This window comes from Pinus tabuliformis, chromosome X, assembly GCF_031772625.1.
Source record: "Pinus tabuliformis cultivar Carrire ecotype Pingquan chromosome X, CPIR1, whole genome shotgun sequence".
NCBI lineage: Eukaryota > Viridiplantae > Streptophyta > Pinopsida > Pinales > Pinaceae > Pinus > Pinus tabuliformis.
The window spans coordinates 1,539,977,932-1,539,999,212 of NC_142308.1; positions in this window are offsets into that span (position 1 = coordinate 1,539,977,932).

A 21,281-nucleotide genomic window follows, 5' to 3' on the forward strand; every position below is an offset into this window, starting at 1 on the left:
CTCAAGTGATTGAGTTTGGTGGAGTTGATTGAGGAGTTGATGGAGTTGTGTTCAGTTTGACTTAGTTGAACTAGTTGTATTTAGTGTAACTGCCAAATACACTAGTGATGAGTGATGTGAATTAATTATTAATTAATTCACTAATTATTAACTCATAAATCAACTAAAGAATACATCAGTTAACTCAGTGCATGGACAGTTCAGTGGAGACAAGTGTTAGAGGTGGGTGAAAGTGTGAGACTACTATCAGTTGTGACTATAGCTGTGCATGGGATTTGCACAATCATTGATTGAAATTGCCAATGAGGATTGCGTAGTACAAGCCAAGGGAATTCGAACTTGGATCCATTCCATTCTCACATTGGATTGCGCAGTAGAGGTAGGCAAACAGCGGAGGAGATTTTAACCTGTGACTTGATTCAAATCTGAGCTAGTTTGTGTGTAGCAGGTAGAGATAGTACTGAGTACTTGTGAGGAGTATTGTACTATGTATTGTTACATGTTCTCTATCATTATAATATATAGATAGTTGGGGGTTTTCAGCTGTATGCTTTCCCCAGTACATACTGTGTTGATATGTGTGATTGATGTTTCAATGTGTGCATGCGATTGTTTTTGATTCCGCAAATTGATGATCAACGTAGAGGAGGTTATGTATTATGCATGCATTCCGCAAATAGTGTATAATCAGGATAATCTCTGTGAATAAGTGTTATATTATTCAAAATTTCTACATGGTATCAGAGCGAAGTTGATCATCAGATCTATTATTCAGAAAGTGATTACATTTTATTTCTTCAGGCAAAGTCTATAATTGGGCCAGATAGCCTCTAGATTCATCCTTCTTTTGGAAGGTGAGATATCCGGTAAATGCCCATACAGTCAATCTCTGTACGAGAAATACTTTGTTCTCACGAATTTTAGATCAGAAGCGGTTGAGTTTTGAGCTGGTGGAATTCGAATTTGCAGCAGTGTTTTCTTGGTGTCGAAGTTGAAATGTCTTTCAACAGATTGCGATTGGAGTATGCCCTTGAAGGAAGCTTGAATTATATTGCATGGAAAGACAGGATGGAGGCGGTGTTAGATGAAAATGGGTTGAAGGAGTTCATAGATGCTGAGGTCCCAAAGCCTACTAATGCTGCTCATGTTGAGGCTTGGCAAAAGAAGACATCAAAGTGTCGAAGGATTCTGTTAGAGGGCGTGAAGGATCACATTGTATCCAGCCTGCATGGAAAGGCTTCTCCATACTTGATGTGGAAAGCATTGACAGATTTATTCCAAAGCAAGAGTGACCAGAGGAAGTTGGCACTCAAGGATAAACTCAGAAACATTAAGTGTGAGAATGGAGACAGTATGCCCAAGTATCTCACGAAGTTCACCCAATGTCGAGATGAGCTGGGAAGTGTGGGGTGACTGTCGATAATGAGGACTTGGTGAGCTTGGCTCTCCTTGGTCTTCCAAAGAGTTGGAATTCCTATTAGGACTCTATCAATGGTCGGGAGAAATTTCCAGGATGGGAGAGACTTTGGTCAGATCTTGTGCAAGAGGAGATCAGGTAGAATACGAGGGACGAATCTTCATCAAAGGCATCTGATGAAGAAAATTGCGCTTTGGCTGCCAAAGCAAAGAAGGGGAAGGAGAAGGGTTCTCTTTCCGAATCCAGTTCTTCCAATGATGGGAAGAAGGTTGAAAAATCGAAAGTGTGATGCTTTCATTGTCATGAGGTGGGCCATTATGCTGCAAATTATCCATGGAGGAAATCCAAGAAGGGATCCGGGGAAGGATCTAAAGGTGAGGCACTTGCTTCATAGTTTGAGTTGGATTTCACACTCTTTGCATGCATGGTTTCATCCATGGTGGGAAGTGGTTGGTTTCTTGACAATGGAGCTTCTTTCCACATGACCGGTGACAAGAGTTTGTTCAGTACTTTGGAGGAGAAAGATCTCCAGATACTCATGGCGATGGGTAATGATGAGAAGTATAGTGTCTCAGGTGTAGGCACGGTTATTTTTTAGAGGGAGCATGGAGCTCGCCTTACCTTGACTGATGTCAAGTATGTACTAGGACTAGAGAGAAACTTGGTGTCGATCGTGATGCTGGAAGACAGAGGCTATGATGTAGTCTTCAGTAAGGGAAAGGTTTTTCTTAGACATATCATCACTAGACAGGTGAAGCAGATTGGTTCACGGGTCAAGAACTTGTATGCTCTTGAGGTTCAAGATGCATTCAAAGCCTTGAGTAGCGAGGGAATTGATGGAGACTTGGTGGTTGAGAGGGAGCATATATTACCTCTCAACATGCAGAGCCAGAAGAAGTCTCAGATGACTGTGGAGGAGCCACGATTGGTGCAGCAGCTTTAGGAGGTTATGGAGTAGCCACAATAAGGGAAGCTGAGAGGAGATCGAGTAGAGACATCTACTCATGTAGAGACCTCCAGTAGGGGGAAACTTCGAGCCAGGTGGGCTGAGGGATCACATACAACCATACCTCCAGGTAGGAGGTGGGGCGATATAGAGTGATCGTCACAAGGAGGAGGGGCAGGATCCTTGAGGTACCCAACCTCTTGGATGAGACCTTGCTACGGGAGCCCCGATGTGGAGTAGCAGGAACTGACTGATTGGGTAGAGAAAGATGCAGATGGAGCGGCAGAGAGAGTGACAGTGTAGGGAATCCCAGGACAGCGCATAGCTAGCAGGCTGCAGCAATGCGAGAGGCACAAGTGTTTTGCACAGTGTTAGGTGGCATAGAGAAGTGTGCAATGGTGCGAGATGCATGGAGATGTTGCAGTAGTGTAGATTTCAGAGAGGGAGCACTTTTCAGCAGCAGATAGAGCTTCAGCATCGGAGTATGTTGCTAGCCCAACAGAGTGGTCAGTTGGGAGTGTTTTTGTTCCAAGTGTTGTTGGAGCAAGTGGACCGGGCAAATGTTTTGCATGCAGAACATTCCAGAGTTGCAGGATAGGGGTTGTAGATAATCCATATCTTGTTGAGGGGGAGTGTTGAAAATGCAACAAGATGATGGAGCTTAGTGAAAAGAAGTCGCCTTCACTAAGTGGGCCCGCAGGCTATTTTTGGCGCAAAGTCTATTTTTAGACTATGTCTATTTTTAGACATATGGATCATGGTTTATGAGTTGCAAGATGCTATTTGTGGATGATTGGTCATGTTGGTAAAAATATATGGACTTCTATTTTTAGACATATGGGCGGAGTCTATTTTTAGACTGCCAGGCTAAAAATAGAACAGTCGAATATTATTAGCTCTTAATAATATTTGGACTATAAACATTATCTTATCCTCTTGCAGCACTTCAGTTCGAGCTACGGATGTGGCACATGCAACTGCCAAAAGGAAATACACTTTTCTTATGGGTTAGTTGAGCTATTGCATGATTGACTTCAGTTAGAACTCAAGTGATTGAGTTTGGTGGAGTTGATTAAGGAGTTGATGGAGTTGCGTTCAATTTGACTTAGTTGAACTACTTGTATTTAGTCTAACTGCCAAATACACTAGTGATGAGTGATGTGAATTAATTATTAATTAATTCACTAATTATTAACTCATAAATCAACTAAAGAATACATCAGTTAACTCAGTGCATGGACAGTTCAGTGGAGACAAGTGTTAGAGGTGGGTGAAAGGGTGAGACTACTATCAGTTGTGACTATAGCTGTGCATGAGATTTGCACAATCATTGATTGAGATTGCCAATGAGGATTGCGTAGTACAAGCCAAGGGAATTCGAACTTGGATCCATTCCATTCTCACATTGGATTGCGCAGTAGAGGCAGGCAAACAACGGAGGAGATTTGAACCTATGACTTGATTCAGATCTGAGCTAGTTTGTGTGTAGCAGGTGGAGATAGTACTGAGTACTTGTGAGGAGTATTATACCATGTATTGTTACATGTTCTCTATCATTATAATATATAGATAGTTGGGGGTTTTCAGCTGTATGCTTTCCCCAGTACATACTATGTTGATATGTGTGATTGATGTTTCAATGTGCGCATGCGATTGTTTTTTATTCCGCAAATTGATGATCAATGTAGAGGAGGTTATGTATTATGCATGCATTCCGCAAATAGTGTATAATTAGGATAATCTCTGTGAATAAGTGTTATATTATTCAAAATTTCTACAGATAATACCAACCTAGCACTGGAATCTACTAACATGTATGCAAACAACTGAGAACATAATGAAGATATGCATCGCCACTATCGCGGGGCACATATGAGAGAAATTCTCATGACAAGGGTGGTATATCTTGAAGGAAATCCAGATACTCCTTGAGTTTGAGATTTGTATTCTTATGATAAATTATGGAGGTCATGGAGCTTGTTGAGGGTTTGGGTGAGGAAACATAGTGGGAAGTTGATGGAGTTTTAAGTTTGAGGCAAAGTTTATGTCTCAAGTGAATAAGAAACACTTGTGACCGAAGACTATGGAAAAGGGTCAAAAGGTGGTAACTACTCTGGGTAACAATGGTTTTGATCAGGTTAATGATGGACCTATGTTTAACTTCTATCCTTTGAATCACTTATCTTTATTAACTCTACTCTCAAATTTCAAGGGCAAGAAGCTTCCACAAAACCCTGGTGGTGTTAAGAATGAGGAGTTGAGGAGTTTCAGCACAATCATTGTCTGTGGTTAGGAGGGTCAAGCATAGAATCCTGGGAGTATTGGTCAGTCCCAAAAAGTCGAGTCACATCCACCCAAATCAAATTTTCTGGGAGAAGCAATGAGGGTTAAAATATTTTCCAAAGATTTGAGAGCTTGTGCTAAGAAGCCAACCCTTACTCTAGGATGCAACATAGACATGATTCGAGTGATGAGTCTGGAAAAAAGGGATTTTGTGGGAAAATTCAATTATGTTGCCCCCTGTAAGGAGCATATTCTAAATTGGCTATCCCAAACATGGAAACCACTACTCATATATGCACCTAGTGTAAATACGCTCATGAAAAAATGGATTCACTTTCAATTCCATGAAGAAAAACACCTTGAATTGATCCTCAAGAAGCCTTGGGTGATAAGATATGGAAATATTTTGCTCCAGAGATGGAATATTTGTTTTAATCCTTTCTTGGAGAAACCCAAGTCGCAAAATATATGGGTTAAGTTTCTAGGTTCTCCTTTGGAGCACTAGACTTGGAAAATTGTTGAAAAAGTGGCCAACGACATCGATAAATTCTTATGTTTTGATGATTTTTATTTGGTTGAATTCAATAAAAGGTTGTTGTGGATATTGGTAGAAATGGATGTGTCCTGAGGAATTCCAACAAAGACATAGATGTCTCAAGGGGATAAATCATTTTTCCAACCCTTCTACTTTTGGAAAGTCTCATTCAAATGTTTAGGTTATCATCATCCAAGACATTTAAAATCCAACTTCTTGGCTACTCTAAGAAAGGGTTGCAAAATTAAGTTAGCCCTCGACCCCGATATTAGTCAAGCCCATTTTATGGGTTTTGAAGATAAAAGGGCAGTCTCTGGAGCATCCGATTTTCCTAATTCAGGTTTGGGTTTGCGAATTTTTTTGTTGTGCTTAGAGTGGGTAGGCTTCTTCAGGGTGTTGTCAAGAATATTTGGTCTCTTTGGTGGGGGGTTCCTTTCCCTCGTTAATAATCACTCAGTTATTTGAAGTGGATGTCATTGTTGACTTAAGGGAAAAAACACTAGTAGGTTTTCCGAGCCAATTCATATGAAAGAGATGGAAAACCCCAAAAGGGTTTCCAATGAAATCCATGATGTTGGTTTCACATTTTATTTGGAGACTCGGGAGGAAACATTGACTCCATTAGTTGTGAGGACCAAGTGCTCGGATGTTGTGACTCTTCACTTTGTCATTCAGGAGGGAGACCTCTATATGGTCTCAATATTGGTTGAGGATGAAAACCATAAGAAAATTTCACTCTCTATGCATGGGGATGTGTTTACTACTCCCAAGGGTTTCAATGTAGTTGGACTTCCTATTCACTTTGGGCATGGAACTTCAAAGACACCTCTTGTTTATGAATTGAACACTACAGAGAAGCCACCAAAGGTTCAAAAGGCAAAATATTCTAGGGTAAAATCTCAGGTTGAACATGCTATTGCTATTCCCATGGAAGAATCTGCCCTTTCAAATGCATTCTTAGGTAAGTTAATACAATCTCTTACTCAAGAAGATATTATTTTTCTTGGTGAATTTGAATTCAATTGTCCTCTTTATATTGTTGCAAATTAGTATGTTCATAATGTTGTCAAAAATCTAGCTTTCATATATTAGGGTCTAAAATGTGTTTAAAATGAAGAGTTCCCCCCACTAAACATAAAAAATAAAAATTTTGGTTAGCTTAGTCATCCTAAGGGTTTAGAGAAATATCATAATCCAATATTAAGAACATTTGGTTCCCCCAAAACTACTTTGTTTACCTTTGGTGTTATTAAATGTGCAAATGCCTTTGGATCCCCAGGAAGGTCATTTGATAAGCCCTCTTCTGCAGATCAAGTTTCCTCTTCTCCTATTCCACAACCATTAATTAGTCTAGAGTTGGTAGACTCTGTAGAACCTCAGGCTTATCCTCAAGATCCTTCCTATAAGGATATATTAAATCTTACCCCTTTGTCTGTTTACCCTCCCAAATTCAAAGGGGTCAAAGACCTCAAATATAAAGACCTCTTTTAATAATGTAATTATTAGAAAGAAAAAACAAAACAAGGAAGGTTTTGCCTATGAAGGTGTTATTCAAGGAGGTGAAAAATATTTATGGTAATCAAAGGGAACTTAGAGTGGAGAATCCCTCTTGATATGGTTCCTCATGATTTCAATGTCCCTAAATATCAAGGGAGTAAGGGTACCTCCCAAAAAACATGCCCTTAGGAGATGAGTGGAGCCTCATAGACCATCGATAATTTTAATACAAGAACCCATGGTGTTAACAGAAAAAGCTCATAAGGAGTTTCTCAAGATATTCCTTGGGTGGAACATTTGTTCTACAGATGGCTCAATGTATTTTGAGGGTATTTTGGTTATGTGGGATCTAAGGGATGTTGTCTTTAAACCCTTTCTATCAAATTCTTGTATTATTTTAGAAGCTACTGTAGGAGGTCCGGATAGCCCTATCAAGCTAGCAAATTATTATGGACCATATGTGCATAGAGAGGATTTTTGGAAACAACTATAGGATATTGGATTTTTATAGGACCACTCTCTCATTTTAGTTGGGGAGTTGAACTTCACTATCTATGCAAATGAAATCTGGAGGGCCAATGCTCTGAATGACTACTTACCACCTATCTTCTCTAAGATAATACAAGACTAATCCTAATTGATGTATGTCCCTCTCCCCTAGCACCTACATGGAAGAATGGGAGATAGGGAGAACAAGGGGCTGCTAAAAAGCTTGATTACTTCTTGCTTGTTGATTCCTTGGCTCATAGGCTGGGTAAATATCGGTCTTGGGTTACTACTAAAGGCATCTCTAAGCACTTCTTAATCTTCATTCAGTTGAAATTTGAAGCTTCTTGTGTCAATTATCCTTTTAAATTTGACCACTCCTGGTTGGACGATGATACATTCATGTCTTTGGTGAAATCCTGCTTGAAGGATATGTCAATTAGACCATTTGATTCTGCCATGGAAGATTGGGTGAAAAAGAATAAGGAACTCAAACCTAAGGTCAATGACTAGGTTAAGATCGAAAAACAAGAAAAGAAGATGGATTTTTTGTTTATCGAACAAGAGTATGGCAACTTTTTTCAATCCCATATCAACTAAAATTTCCTGAAGAAGTGAAATCATAACTATGTAAAATTAATGAGAGAAAGTCCCATATTTTAAAAGCTATAGAGGAATGGAGATTGAAAAGTAAAGAAATTTGGGTAATGGTTGGAGATGGAAACACAAAAATTTCCATAAGTTTGCAAATTTTAGGATAGTAACAAAATCTATTTGGGAAATTAAGGATAAAGATGGTGTTATTAGACTCTCTCAAGGGGATTTGGAGATGGCTGCAAAGGATCACTTTTCAAGTCTTTCTAAAGATCCTATTAGTAATATTATAAAAACTCAGCTTAAAGTTATCCAAAAATTTCCAAGATTTTTCTCGAAGAATGGATCGGGTAAAGTTGGTGGCCCAATAACTTTAGAAGAAGTTAAATAGGCCTTAAAATATTTTGCAAAGGAAAAAGTCCCAATCCTAAATGGGTCGACTATTGAGCTTTACCTAGCCTTTTTTAAATTGATGGGGGGAGACATTTTGAAGGTAGTTGTTGGGTAATTTAATTGTCAGCTAAATTACTTAACATTAATTATCAATCCAGGGTCGTATACTTGTGAAGTACACTTGCACAGTATATGCTAGGAATCAACTTTCAATTTCAAAAGGGAAATTCTAATCTATTGAAAAAAATTGCAAGACTGAAATAAAACCTATTCATGAAAAATGTCTAAGATTAATATGCACATAGTTTCTTTTCCAAAAGTCTCAAATTCAGAACTTGGAAAGTAATCTTTTAAACTATGAAATCAAAATGACGATTAACATGAAAGCAAACTCTCTACTGACATGAAAATAAATCTATTCTAGTTACATGAGAGTAAACTTATATTATCAACATGAAAGTAAATATATTTTATCAACAAGAAAGTAAATCTATTCTAATGACTTGAAAGTAAAGACTTGAAAGCAAATTTAATCTAGAAAGTAGAAAATCCAATATTAAGAAAGCATTGAATTCTTAAACTATGAAATTTAAAGGCAACTTATTCTGAAAACAGCGAGAGATTAATTGAAATTATTAATGTGTGCATTGTCAAATTAGAATCATTCATGAGTATCTATGAATATAGAAATAAACAAATTGAAAAGAAATGAATCTATGAAATGAAAGCAACAATGTTTGACCTGCAAAAGAACATTAATGGAATGCTCATAAAAAAATGGAAACAATGCATCTAATCAAAAGACTTGAAGTAAACAAAAAAGAAACTAATCTATCTTGCAAAAATGAAACACTAAAATACACCCCATACTCATCAAGTGGCCATCACAAAGTGCATGAGAGGTGAAAAGTTGAGAAAACTATTGATCAAAACCAGATTTCATCATGAAGGCGCAACCATATCAAAGTGAATGACAATGGTATTCATTACATCAATCATAAGCATAGTGCTAATCCTTAACATCCAAAACTCTACACTGAAGCATGAGCATATCTCCCAATTTTCTCACACCTTTTGAGAGGATAATGCACTCCTATTTATACAAGAACTAAGATAACTAATTCATAAATGTATATCCAAGAATATCTCCTTGATCCACAAATATCACATGTGATTACATCCATGTGTTGACATCTAGCAATTAGCATCTCTTCATATCCTCTCACAAATCTCTCCTGGATTTCATAGGAGACACTTATGAAAACTTCCATGATCTTTCTCCATGAAATGTGTTTGACCAATGATCTCAAATCTTCCTCAAATCTTCAAGAGTTTGAAGAGAAAATTCGAATTTGAGACTTAGAGGCAAAATATGACTGTCGTGGAATCTTCAAATGTGCCTACACACATCACAAAACTCATCAAACTTTTATATATAAGTGAATGCTTGTTATTTTTTTAATATTTAACCAAAAATTCACTCAAAATACCAAAATAAATGTATTGGAAAATAATGTCTCTAAACTCATATTTAATTATGAAGATGGTCTTAGTGCATGGTTATGGAACTGCAAAATATGGTAAATTCTGAAGCAAAGTGAAAGAAAAGAAGGTGAAATGAATGACATTTTGGAGACCCAACATTCCCACCAACTGAAGATGTTGCATGTCCTCATGCAACTTTGCATTGATTCTAAAGTCATTTTCAATAGCTTTTTCTATTTTTTGTAGCCTTGAAGATTTTTCAACAAGTCATTTTGTGACTTGAGATACTTTTGCAAGACTTACATCTTTTGAAAAGTCTTATTTATGTGAAAGATATCTAAGTGGAAACTCTTACGGTTAGTTCTAGTGTGGAAACCATAACTATTTCAAGTGTTGGTTCTTGTGTGACAACACTTTTCTTTTATTCTTCTTCTTGTTGCAACAAAGAATACTTAAGAATGTATTCACAATGAAGACTTATTCATATACATATCAATCAATCCTTGCTCATAATTTGAATCTTTTACAAAACATATCCATCTTTAGAGAACCAAAAATAACAACAACATTCAGTTGGGAGAAGCATGTTGGTCAAGAATGTATGAGGTTATGGAATATGGAAATGAAAAATGGTAATGAATATCCTCCCCCCAACTAAAGGTGTTTTTGTCTTTTGAAAATGGGGAAAGCAATGTCACATGAGAAATTTTCCAAATACATGTCTTTTAGCATTCAAGGAATTAATGATTAAAAATTAGAAAACAGCATACCTTCACCTACTTGAAAATTCTATAAGCTATGTTTCTATGAGAACTTGGTTGTTATTGCTAGATCATGAAATGTGAATTGAAAGAATATAATCTACCTCTTCTTCTCTTGGTTGTATGAATAGTGGATGAAATCTGAAATTAGAATCTTTGTGCCTTCTTATTGCTAGAACTATTTATCTTGAAAACTGAATTTGATTTATTGGAACAATGTTGCAAGCTGCTAAAAATCATAGCCTTCACTCATCTTCGCATCGTGGCATAATTATTTTCTGTGAATAAATTTTGTTGATATAGAACATAGAAAGAAATTATTGGATTACCGTCCATTAATGAAATTCATTAACCAGCACAAGACTTCTCACCATTAACGTCAATGAGAGTCAAGATGCCCAAGTACATCTCACTAGGTATGAATAAATGAGTTGAAGTCGAGTCACCTAGAATATCCAACAAACAAGGTACATTGATGTATTCCCACAATTTATTGGCGAGAGAACTTGTCATTAAGGCATGAAAGCCTCAAGGTACTAAAAATATCTCTAGTCTTGAACCCAGATAATGTGCTGAAGTCAATAGGTCAAGATTTGTTGGAAGGATGACCATAATAAATCCCCCATCATCTAACATGAGTATAAAACAATGATTTAGAGGACCATAGATGAAATATTTTCATTTATCAAGCAATATTTATTTGGCAGAAAGGAAAAGGACAATAGGGTAACTCAACATGTAAGTGAGCTGAATGACTTTATTCATGGGTTAGGGATGAAATGTAAATGAGGCAGGAAAGTATAGAACTTGCAAAGGGAAAATGGTTTTGAAGTCATTATCTAGTAGTAGGAAGATGGAAAATCATGGTTGGAATGTAAGCTCAAAAAAGAGGAAAATGAATTAATAGAAATGGCATTATGGATGTGATATGACATGGAATTGACTTCTTCATGTTCTTTCTAAAAAAGAAATTGGTTTTTGGAAAGAACTTGTGCATAGATTGATCTTCTTTGATCATCCTAGCACTAATTTGCAATAAAAGGTAAGATTATCGAAGGAGAGAGGTGATCAGTCTCTCTTCATACGATATATACGCAACAAATTCATAAATAGTTCCAATGAAACAAATTCAAGGAAGATAAATAAAAATGAAATGCACTTTTACAGGTCGGAAAGTGGTGCACCTTAGACTACCCGTAAGTATTTTGTTAACAATTTCCTCATTTGATATTTGTTTTAAGTGATTAAAAAACCAAATTAAAGCAAATTCATATTATTAAAATATTTTCAATGATTTGATGAATTTTCCAAGTCCAATTGCTACAAAATCTAAAAAAATTAATTTTTTTTATCGTCTCAAATTCTAATAAAAAATATTTGATCGCATAGTGCTTATAGAGATCTTTCCAATGACGCTTGAATCACCTCAAACAGATATTGTATGAGAAAGTTATTTCCTTATGAAGTTTTTAAGAAACAATAAATAAAATTGTGCAGGGGTGCCACATGGTAGCTCCAGAGAGTGTCATGTGGCAGCACCAAAAGGTGCCACATCGTAATACAAAAAAATCCAAATGGACTATATAAATGCTGACATGGCATGATCAGTTGGTACGCTGACATGGCAAGCTAAATTGGCAGAGTGTTGACATGGCAGGATAAGTGGGAGGTTGACTGTGCTGCCGCATGGACCAATCCTGGGTCATCTTGTGGCAACAAATAATCACACAATTAAGATGTCAAAATGGTGAATAATTAGATAAGCACCTTTTCTAAGATTTAAACTCATGACCTCCTTTTCACAACTCAAATGTTTTACCACTACACCATAAACTATGCATGTAAAATAAAATGGTAAACAAATTATTTTAAATTAAAATTGCTTAACAATGCGAAAAAACCGCAAATCAATTGTGGCAACAAATTCGAGATTTCCACCATACGATCCGCGTTTGCTACCATTCTGCCACACCCATCGGAATGTCAATTTGCCACTGAAAACACTGTATTTTAATTTGATTTGTTAACTGCCCTCATGTGCAATCATTTAAACATTGAACCAAAGCTCATAGCTCAATTAACATAGGCGATTTGCAGAAGGCCGGAATACAATTTCATTAAAGGTTGAAGGAAGGCAGGACTCGAACAATGATTTGCCTCAAACGCCATAGCAGAGCGATTTTTCCTCCGAGCACCATCGCCATTGTGCAGTTTTAGGTTTCGTCGTTTAACAAAGGGAATCCCTCCTTTTTTCCTTTTCCTTTATATATATATATATATTGGGTTTTCCTTTTTGTGTTATGGTTTATTATTTTCATTTATTTTATTTTATTTTATTTTTTTTGTGTGTTTTTATATTTTGTTTTTGTTTTATTTTAATTATTTTACATGTTTTGTTTTGTTTTTATTTTTATGTTGTTTATTTATTTTTTTTAAGGTGTTTTGTTTTATTATTATTATTGTTTTGTTATATATATATATATATATATATATATATATATAATTTTGTTATTTAAATTTTTTGGTGTTTTTTTAATTATTTTAATTTTAAAAAATAAAAAATCTATTTTAGAAAAAAATAAATCTAGTTAGGTTATTTATTTAAATGAAAAACAGAAAATAACTTATTTAACTATTTTGAGACAAATTTATGTGAGTTGGAGATCAAAATACAAGTATTTTTAGAATGAATAGTGAATTTAGATCTCATAGTCATTTCTTGAGATCTATGAATTTTATTGCAAACTTTCAAAGATCAATTTATCCATGTTTCCTTTTATGATCTTCCAAGTCGCACAAGGTGCAAGAAGAAAACATACTCGGAATTTTTGTCAATTCTTTATACAATTAAAATCTGAAATTTAAAAAACAAAGTAAGAAGAATTGATCTCAAACCTCAAATTTTAGCTCTCTAAACTCCACTTCTTCTTCTTCTTCTTCTTCTTCTTCACAAAAGTCACTTTTACTATAGATATTCCTGCCAATGGTTAGTAAATGAGGCGGCTCTTACTAAACCACCAAATGAGAATTTCCAAGAAAATAAATGAAATCAAATGCCAAAAACACTACCAAACTTGGTTTTATTTCTCTATTTTGTCCTACTCTATTTTGGAGGAAGAAAAGTTGTTTTTGTCAAGTGTAGGAGTATTTCCATTGAAGCCATTTATGGATCAAGACCTTTATTATGCTCACATCAAAATTTAAATAATATACCTAAATGTTCATTAGGATATGAGAGACCAACTATACTTTTGGATTTGATGCGAAGATTTGTTTAAGAATGAAAGAATGTTGTTGTGTAGTCACTGTTCGGAACCAATATTCAATATAGTCCTTGCTCTCCAAGAAATGTTTTGTCATCATTTTAGATCTCTTGTCTATAAATGGATTAGTGTCTAAACTCTTATAGTACAAAAATTGATTGAAATTTATGCATCTAGATTACATTTAACATGAATTTTAACTATACATCTAAAAATGAATGCAACTAAAAAAAAAAGAGATTGAAGCTAAAAAGGAATTCTAGATTGAAATCTAACCCCTATGTATACCTACCCAACAATGGCACCAAAATGTTGGGTAATTTTATTGTCAGTTAAATTACTTAACATTAATTATCAATCCAAGGTCATATACTTTTGAAGTACACTTGCACAATATATGCTAGGAATCAACTTTCAATTTCAAAAAGGAAATTCTACTCTATTGAAAGAAATCGCAAGACTGAAATAAAACTCATTCATGACAAATGTCTAAGATGAGTGTGCAAGATGAGTATGCACACACTTTCTTTTTCAAAAGTCTCAAATTTGGAACTTGGGAAGCAATATTTTAGTCTATGAAATTGAAATGGTGATTGACATGAAAGTAATCTCTCTATTGACATGAAAATAAAACTATTCTAGTGACATGAAAGTGAACCTATATTATCAACAAGAAAGTAAATCTATCTTATCAACACAAAAGTAACTCTATTCTAATGACTTGAAAGTAAATTTAATCTAGAAGGTAGCAAATCCTATACTAAGAAAGCATTGAATTCTTAAACCATGAAATTTAAAGACAACCTATTTTGAAAGCAATAAGAGATCAATTGAAATTACTAATGTGTGCATTGTCAAATTAGAATCATTCATGAGTATATATGAATCTAAAAACAAAAAATTGAAAAGAAATGAATCTATAAAATGAAAGCAATAATGCTTGACCCTCAAAAGAACTTTAATGGAATAAGCATAAAAGAATGTAAACAATGCATCTCATCAAAAGACTTGAAGTAAACGAAAAAGAAATTAATCTATCTTGCAAAAATGAAACACTAAAATACACCCATACTCATCAAGTGGCCATCATGAAGTGCATGAGAGGTGGAAATTTGAGAAAACTATTGTCAAAACCAGATTTCATCATGAAGGCACAACCATATCAAAGTGAATTACAATGGTATTCATTACATCAATCATAAGCATAGTGTCAATCCTTAACATCTAAAACTCTACATTGAAGCATAAGCATAACTCCCAAGATTTTAACACCTTTTGAGAGGAGAATACACTCCTATTTATACAAAAACTACAATAACTAATTCATAAATGTAGACCCACAAATCTCTCCTAGATCCACAAATATATCAGGTTGTTACAACCATGTGTTAACATCTATAAATTATCATCTCTTCATATGCTCTCACAAATCTCTCCTAGCTTTGATATGATACACTTATGAAACCTTCCATGAACTTTCACCATGAAATGTGCTTAACCAATGATCTCAAATCGTCCTCAAATCTTCAAGAGTTCGAAGAGGAAGTTCGAATTTGAGACTTAGAGGCCAAATATGACTATCCTAGAATCTTCAAATGTGCCTACACACATCACAAAACTCATCCAACTTTTATATCTAAGTGAATAGATGTTATTTTTCTAATATTTAACCATAAATTCACTTAAAATACCAAAATAAATGTATTGGAAAATAATATGTTTAAACCCATATTTAATTATGAATATGGTCTTAGTGCACAGTTATGGAGTTGCGGAAAGAAAATAGCGTGAAATGTATGACATTTTGGAGATCCAATAGTAGTGAAGGAGGCCAAAACAACAAGGATGGTTTTTGGAGAGATAAATACCACATTTATTGATTTGATCTCCAAATGTTCCAAGCCAGATACCTTTAATGAATTTAGACTGATTTCATTGTGTAACCTGATCTACAAATTTATTACCAATATCATTGCAAATATAATTAAAGATAAACTTGTAGAAATGATCTCACTAGAATAATTTGGATTTCTCACTGGTAAGAAGATTCACGATGCCATTGGTGTGGCCAAAGAGTCCCTACACTCTATGAAGCTAAAAAGAGCTTGAAACCTTGGTTTTAATAATGTTCTTGGTAAAAGCATATGGCAGAGTTAATTTGGACTTTTTTAGGATGGTACTCCTTCAATTTGGCCTAGATTTGAAGGTCACAAACTATATAATGAGACGTTTTCAATCAACCAAATTTTATGTGTTAGTGAATGGCTCTCTGTCTAGTTATTTCAATAGTTCAAGAGGTTTGAGACAAGGTTTCCCACTTTCTCCTCTGTTATTTCTACTTATCATTGAAGGTTTGAATAGATTGATCATAAAAGCCAAAAGAAATGGCCATTTAACAAGGTTTAAGTTGTCTTAGTTTTTGTATTATTACACATATCCTTTTTGTGGATCATGTGTTATTATTTTGAGAAGGAAGTGTTGTTGACCCAGAGGCCTTTTCTAAGATCATTTATAGTTTTTTCCAAGCATCTGGATTGGAGGCCAACATCCATAAATATACATTTCTATAGATTAGAACTCAAGAAGAGACACTAGCCACTATTAACACCTTTTTTCCCTATAAAATGGAAGAATTAGATAAAGGATTTAAATATCTAGGCTACTACATGAAACCTAGCTACTACCATAAAGAAGACTAGTCTTGCTTAATTAAAAAGGTTGAAAGAAAAATAAGGAACTGTTGCTTCAGGTGGTTATAGTTGGGACGTAGAATGATTTTGGTCAAGTTGGTGTTGGAGAGTATCCCAATGTATTGTATTACACTCACAATATCCCAAAATTTATTATAAGGAAAATAAGGCAAATAATGTTTAAATTACTCTAGACAAGAGAAAGAATGAAAGGGGAGGTCGACATCTGGCTAGATGGGAACTATTATCTCAACCATGGATGCTTTGGGGTTGGGTCTTCAAAAATATGCATTTGTTTGGTTTATCCCTCTCTATGAGGAGTCTATGAATAGAATTATATGGTACTTGTATTTGGCACCACATTATCAAGGAAAAGCATATAAAAAACATGTCTTTAATTGGTTGGTCAAGATCCAATGTCAAAAATGTAACTAGTTTCGGTCTTCATAATTGTTGTTGCACTCATTTCAATATGTATCCTATGTAACAAACAAAATAAAAAGTTATTATTTTAAAGCATGGGTTTCATGCTCCTTATTGATGAGCTTCTAAGTAAAAGCATGTTCTTCATGCTTCTAAGGTTTTTTAGGTCTTAGTATTTATTTCCACGAGTCAAAGGAGTCAACATCATATTTATAAGACCCTTCTGGGAAAAATGTTTTTGGAAAAAACATTATTTTTAGGTCTAGAATGTCTTGGAAACTCCAAAACTACAAGTCAGACTAAAGATGGTAATTTGACCCCTTGGGAAGGCTATATAAAGGAGCAGTTCAACCTCATTTGTGACTCACTCACTCAACAAGTTTGATCTCATAAGAAAAAGTTCAATTTGTAGCTGGGAGAAGCATAAAATGAGATTGAAGTTCTAGAAGGCAAGAGAAATCCAAGGAGGAAGTGAAATATTTGTCTTTGGGCTATCTCTCTCTCACATGTGTGAAATTTAGGGTTTCTTCAGCTTCCTAGAGAGGTCAAAATTGCATTTCTAAGTTGCAATAAGACAAAGTGCAGTAACTTGTTGTTGTTGGAAGGAAACTATCTCTTGACCTCATTAACATTGGAATGAGTTGCCTTGCTCAAGAAAGGTCTCAAGAAGAATATGAGTTAGGGTTTCTACAATAGTATCAGGACCAAAATTACAGGGTCAAAGTTGCAGTATTGAAGCTAGTTGATGCTAGATCAAGGAATGACTTGTTGGAAGGGTTGAATTAGTACTTGGAGGAGGAATTGGTCTATGGATTTGGTCTTTGTATCTCATTTGAAGTAGATTCTATAAGAAGATAAGAGTTTTCCAAGTTTTCCCCTTGGCGGGGTTTTTCCTTGGCTGAAAGCCTAATTTCTGTGTCCTTTGTTGTTGTTGTTTTTTCTCTTGATATTTATTTCATGAAAAGATATAAATAAAGAAAATAAGAATACTAAATAAGTTCACAATAAAATATTAAGGATAAGGAAAATAAGGAGTAATAAGCTACCACATTGCATTTTCCAACATGGAATCAGAGCTAAGGTAAACAAGAAAGCAATTGGAAGGATCATCTTGTGGACACAAATAAATGTTTTCTTGTCAAGGGAAAGGAAAAAGGATATCTATTGATCTAGAAGAAAGGTCTATTCTAAAGAATATTTAAAGAGGAATATTACAAGAAGGTTGTCTCCTAAGAAAATGATCTAGTTGAAGACTCATTGGTAGACTTCTTTGAAGGAAGCATCAAAAGATCTTGGTATCATTCATCACTCTTGGAAGTTGTTGTTGAAGGAATCCTAGGAAACATATTTCAAGGACATTATTGAAGTCTCTTCAAAGATCTTGAAGGCATCAAGAATGTTAAAGGAATCATCAAGGAAAAGGAAAATCTTGGTTATCAAGTACATACCATATTATTACTCCATGTATGAATCTACAAGCCATATGGGATCTTTCTGCAAGGAGAGAAATAAGCTTGTTGGGGCATCAAATTTCCTTGCATGAAAGAAAAGGATTGACTTGGCACTCACTAAACATGAGGTAATGGAATATGTTACTAGGGAAATTACTGAACCTAACAAAGACAAGACTCAAGATCTAGATAAATACAAGAAAGGGGAAGTAAGGGAAAAAAATATCATAGTTGAATCCATTAAGGATCCTCTTGTTCCATTTGTTGCAAATTTGAAAGCTTTCAAGGCTATGTATGACAAGCTAGTGAACTTGTACTCTGTGAGTACATAAGGGAAAAATATTTCTCTAAAAAATAAGTTATATAAAATGAATAAGTCAAAGGATTCGGATATGGCATTATTTCTTATAAATATATCTAGATTAAGAGGCCACTTGCAGGGGCTGGGAGAGACAATTTCTGAGTCAGAATGACTATTTGTGTATTAAATGCATTGCCACCAGAATTGAGCATCTTTCAAATCCCTATGATGAGTCTAGGCCTAATGCATTTTGGAAGAATATTGAATCAAGGTAAAGGATGACATTGGATAAGATGAATAGTCTCAAGCCTTTCTAGCTAGAGTAAATAAGTTAAAGAAGGGAAAGTTTGGAAAGTCCAAGAAGAAATATATGTCCAAGGCTCAATTCTTTAGGTGCAATGAGTTTGGACACTTTAAGATGGATTGTCCAAGCCAACAAAATAATAAGAGAAAAGATAGAAGTGAAGCTCATGTAGTTGAGGCCGTGGGAGAACCTGAAAAGAAACCGAAGAAAGAACGTGATGGATATTTACTATTGAAGTAGGAACTTTGTTTGTTAGGTTCCTTATAAATATTAGTCTTTACTTTAGGATAGTATGCATTTTTGCTTATAGAAGAATCTTGATTTTTCATAACATCATAAAGAGAGGCATGTTATAGTAGCATAAGTAGATTCTACTTAGTTAAGTTTCTTTGTAGAAATAATCTAGTCTTTAAAGATAAATAAATAGACCATTTTACATATTGTTCATCCAATCATTATCTAACATTATGTTAGAGGTGGTCATCTTGCTTTGGTGGATCATCTTGATCCTGGAAGAGCCATCATTTAAAAAGGTTCTTGGAAGAAGAATTATGATAAGGTTAGTATACTTTCCATGTAGTACGGAAATAATATTGTTAGAGGGATGAAGGAATGCAATGTGTTAGGTTTGGGTTCATTATATAGCTAGATGATGGAATAAGAAGCATAGAAATGAATATTGTAAGTGACTCTTGGATAAGGTTCACATGTGCAAAATCTTGTAATATGCTTGGTATATATGATGTTTAAAAGAAAGAATTGACTTACTTAAGGATAAATTAAAGAATTAATACTTTCTTTAGAATATGAAAAATAATGATTAACATCCAATATAATCTATGGAAGAAAAAATTTAACTTGGTAATCAAGTTCAATTATTGGGCACTCTGATGCATGAAGGAATATTTGTGTGGAGATGGACCCAAAGGATGTTGATTGAAAGAAAAGGCTGTCATGGTGAGGTAAGTATATTTTTAATTATTGTTGGTTATCTGGTTAACATATAATTTTTCTACCTGGAAGGATGTTGCAGGAATACATGATGACAGTTGAGGCAAGTTCAACTGTATGGAATTAATGTATGAAGAATGAGGAGAGAAACTCAATATCTGATATCTCACAATGGTAAAGTCAAGATATTCTCATCTTGGGATTGAAAGGTAGCAATGCAAGAAGATAACTTGGGGGTCAACAAGGGAGATGACTTTCACACAGAAGCCATGATCAACTTGAAGTTTGGAAAGGCTCAATAAAATGGTTTCATCAATAATGACAAGATGGAAGTGATGAGCAAGAAAGATGACTTTGATCCTGTCACAAGATTGAAGAGTGAATTGGGTTACATAATACCTCTAAAGGAAGCAAGATCTATGTGAGAGATGCAAAAGAAAGAGGAATCCATGTAGCTATGAATATCCAGTCGCTGACACTCTTTTGAAGACAAGTTGTAATGCTTGTGGTGGTGACTTCCTAGTTTGAAAGAAAGTCAGGAATATCCTCTGGTTTTGAGAGGGAGCAAAGAAAGTTTCCTTAACAAAAAGCAATGATCTATTTTCCATTCAAAAGGAGAATATGATGTCCTCTTTGGTTGAGAGGGAGTGATGATTGGACATCACATGTGCATTATCTTCTTCAGGTGATGATGAAAGAATGGTAAGGATTGGATAAGCATTTGTGGTTTCCTTGAGGATGGACATTCCAAGAAAGGAAAGGTAACAATACGCTTTGAGGATAGGACATGTATCCAAGATAAGAGTAGTCGAAGAGGACCGATATTCTTTGAGGACCCAGGAATAGAGATCCAAGATAAGAATATTCCTAAAAGGGCATACCTTGTGAACATCCGGATAGGGTATGTTCCTTGGAGAGGTAGTGTCGTATCACATGTAAGGCCTCCCAACATAATTCTCTTGAATGAAGTGGATCTTGTCTAGTTAGGCATCAAAGACAGTGTTGGTCATAATAATGATGCTTATAGTTGAATTATCAATCCAAATCTAATTATGAGAACTCTTCAATTTGAGAATTATGTTGTATTGGTTGTATAATTATGAATACTTTCCTAGTTAAGAGGGAGTGTTGAAAATGTTACTAGTTCTGGTCTTCATAATTATTGTTGTACTCATTTCAATATGTATCCTATGTAACAAACAAAAGAAGAAAATAAAAAGTTATTATTTTAATGTTTCATGCACATTATTGATGGTATTCTAAGTAAAATCATGTTCTTCATGATTCTAGGGTTTGTTAGGACCTAGGAAATATTATCATGAGTTAACAAAGTCAACATCATGTTTATAAGGCCCTTCTGGGAAAAATGCATTTGGAAAAAGAATTATTTGTTAATCTGGAAATTCCTGGAAACTCCAAAAATACAAGTCAGCCCTGACATCTTTAGCTTATCCTAAAGAAGGGAATTCAACCCCTTGGGAAGGCTATATAAAGGAGCAAT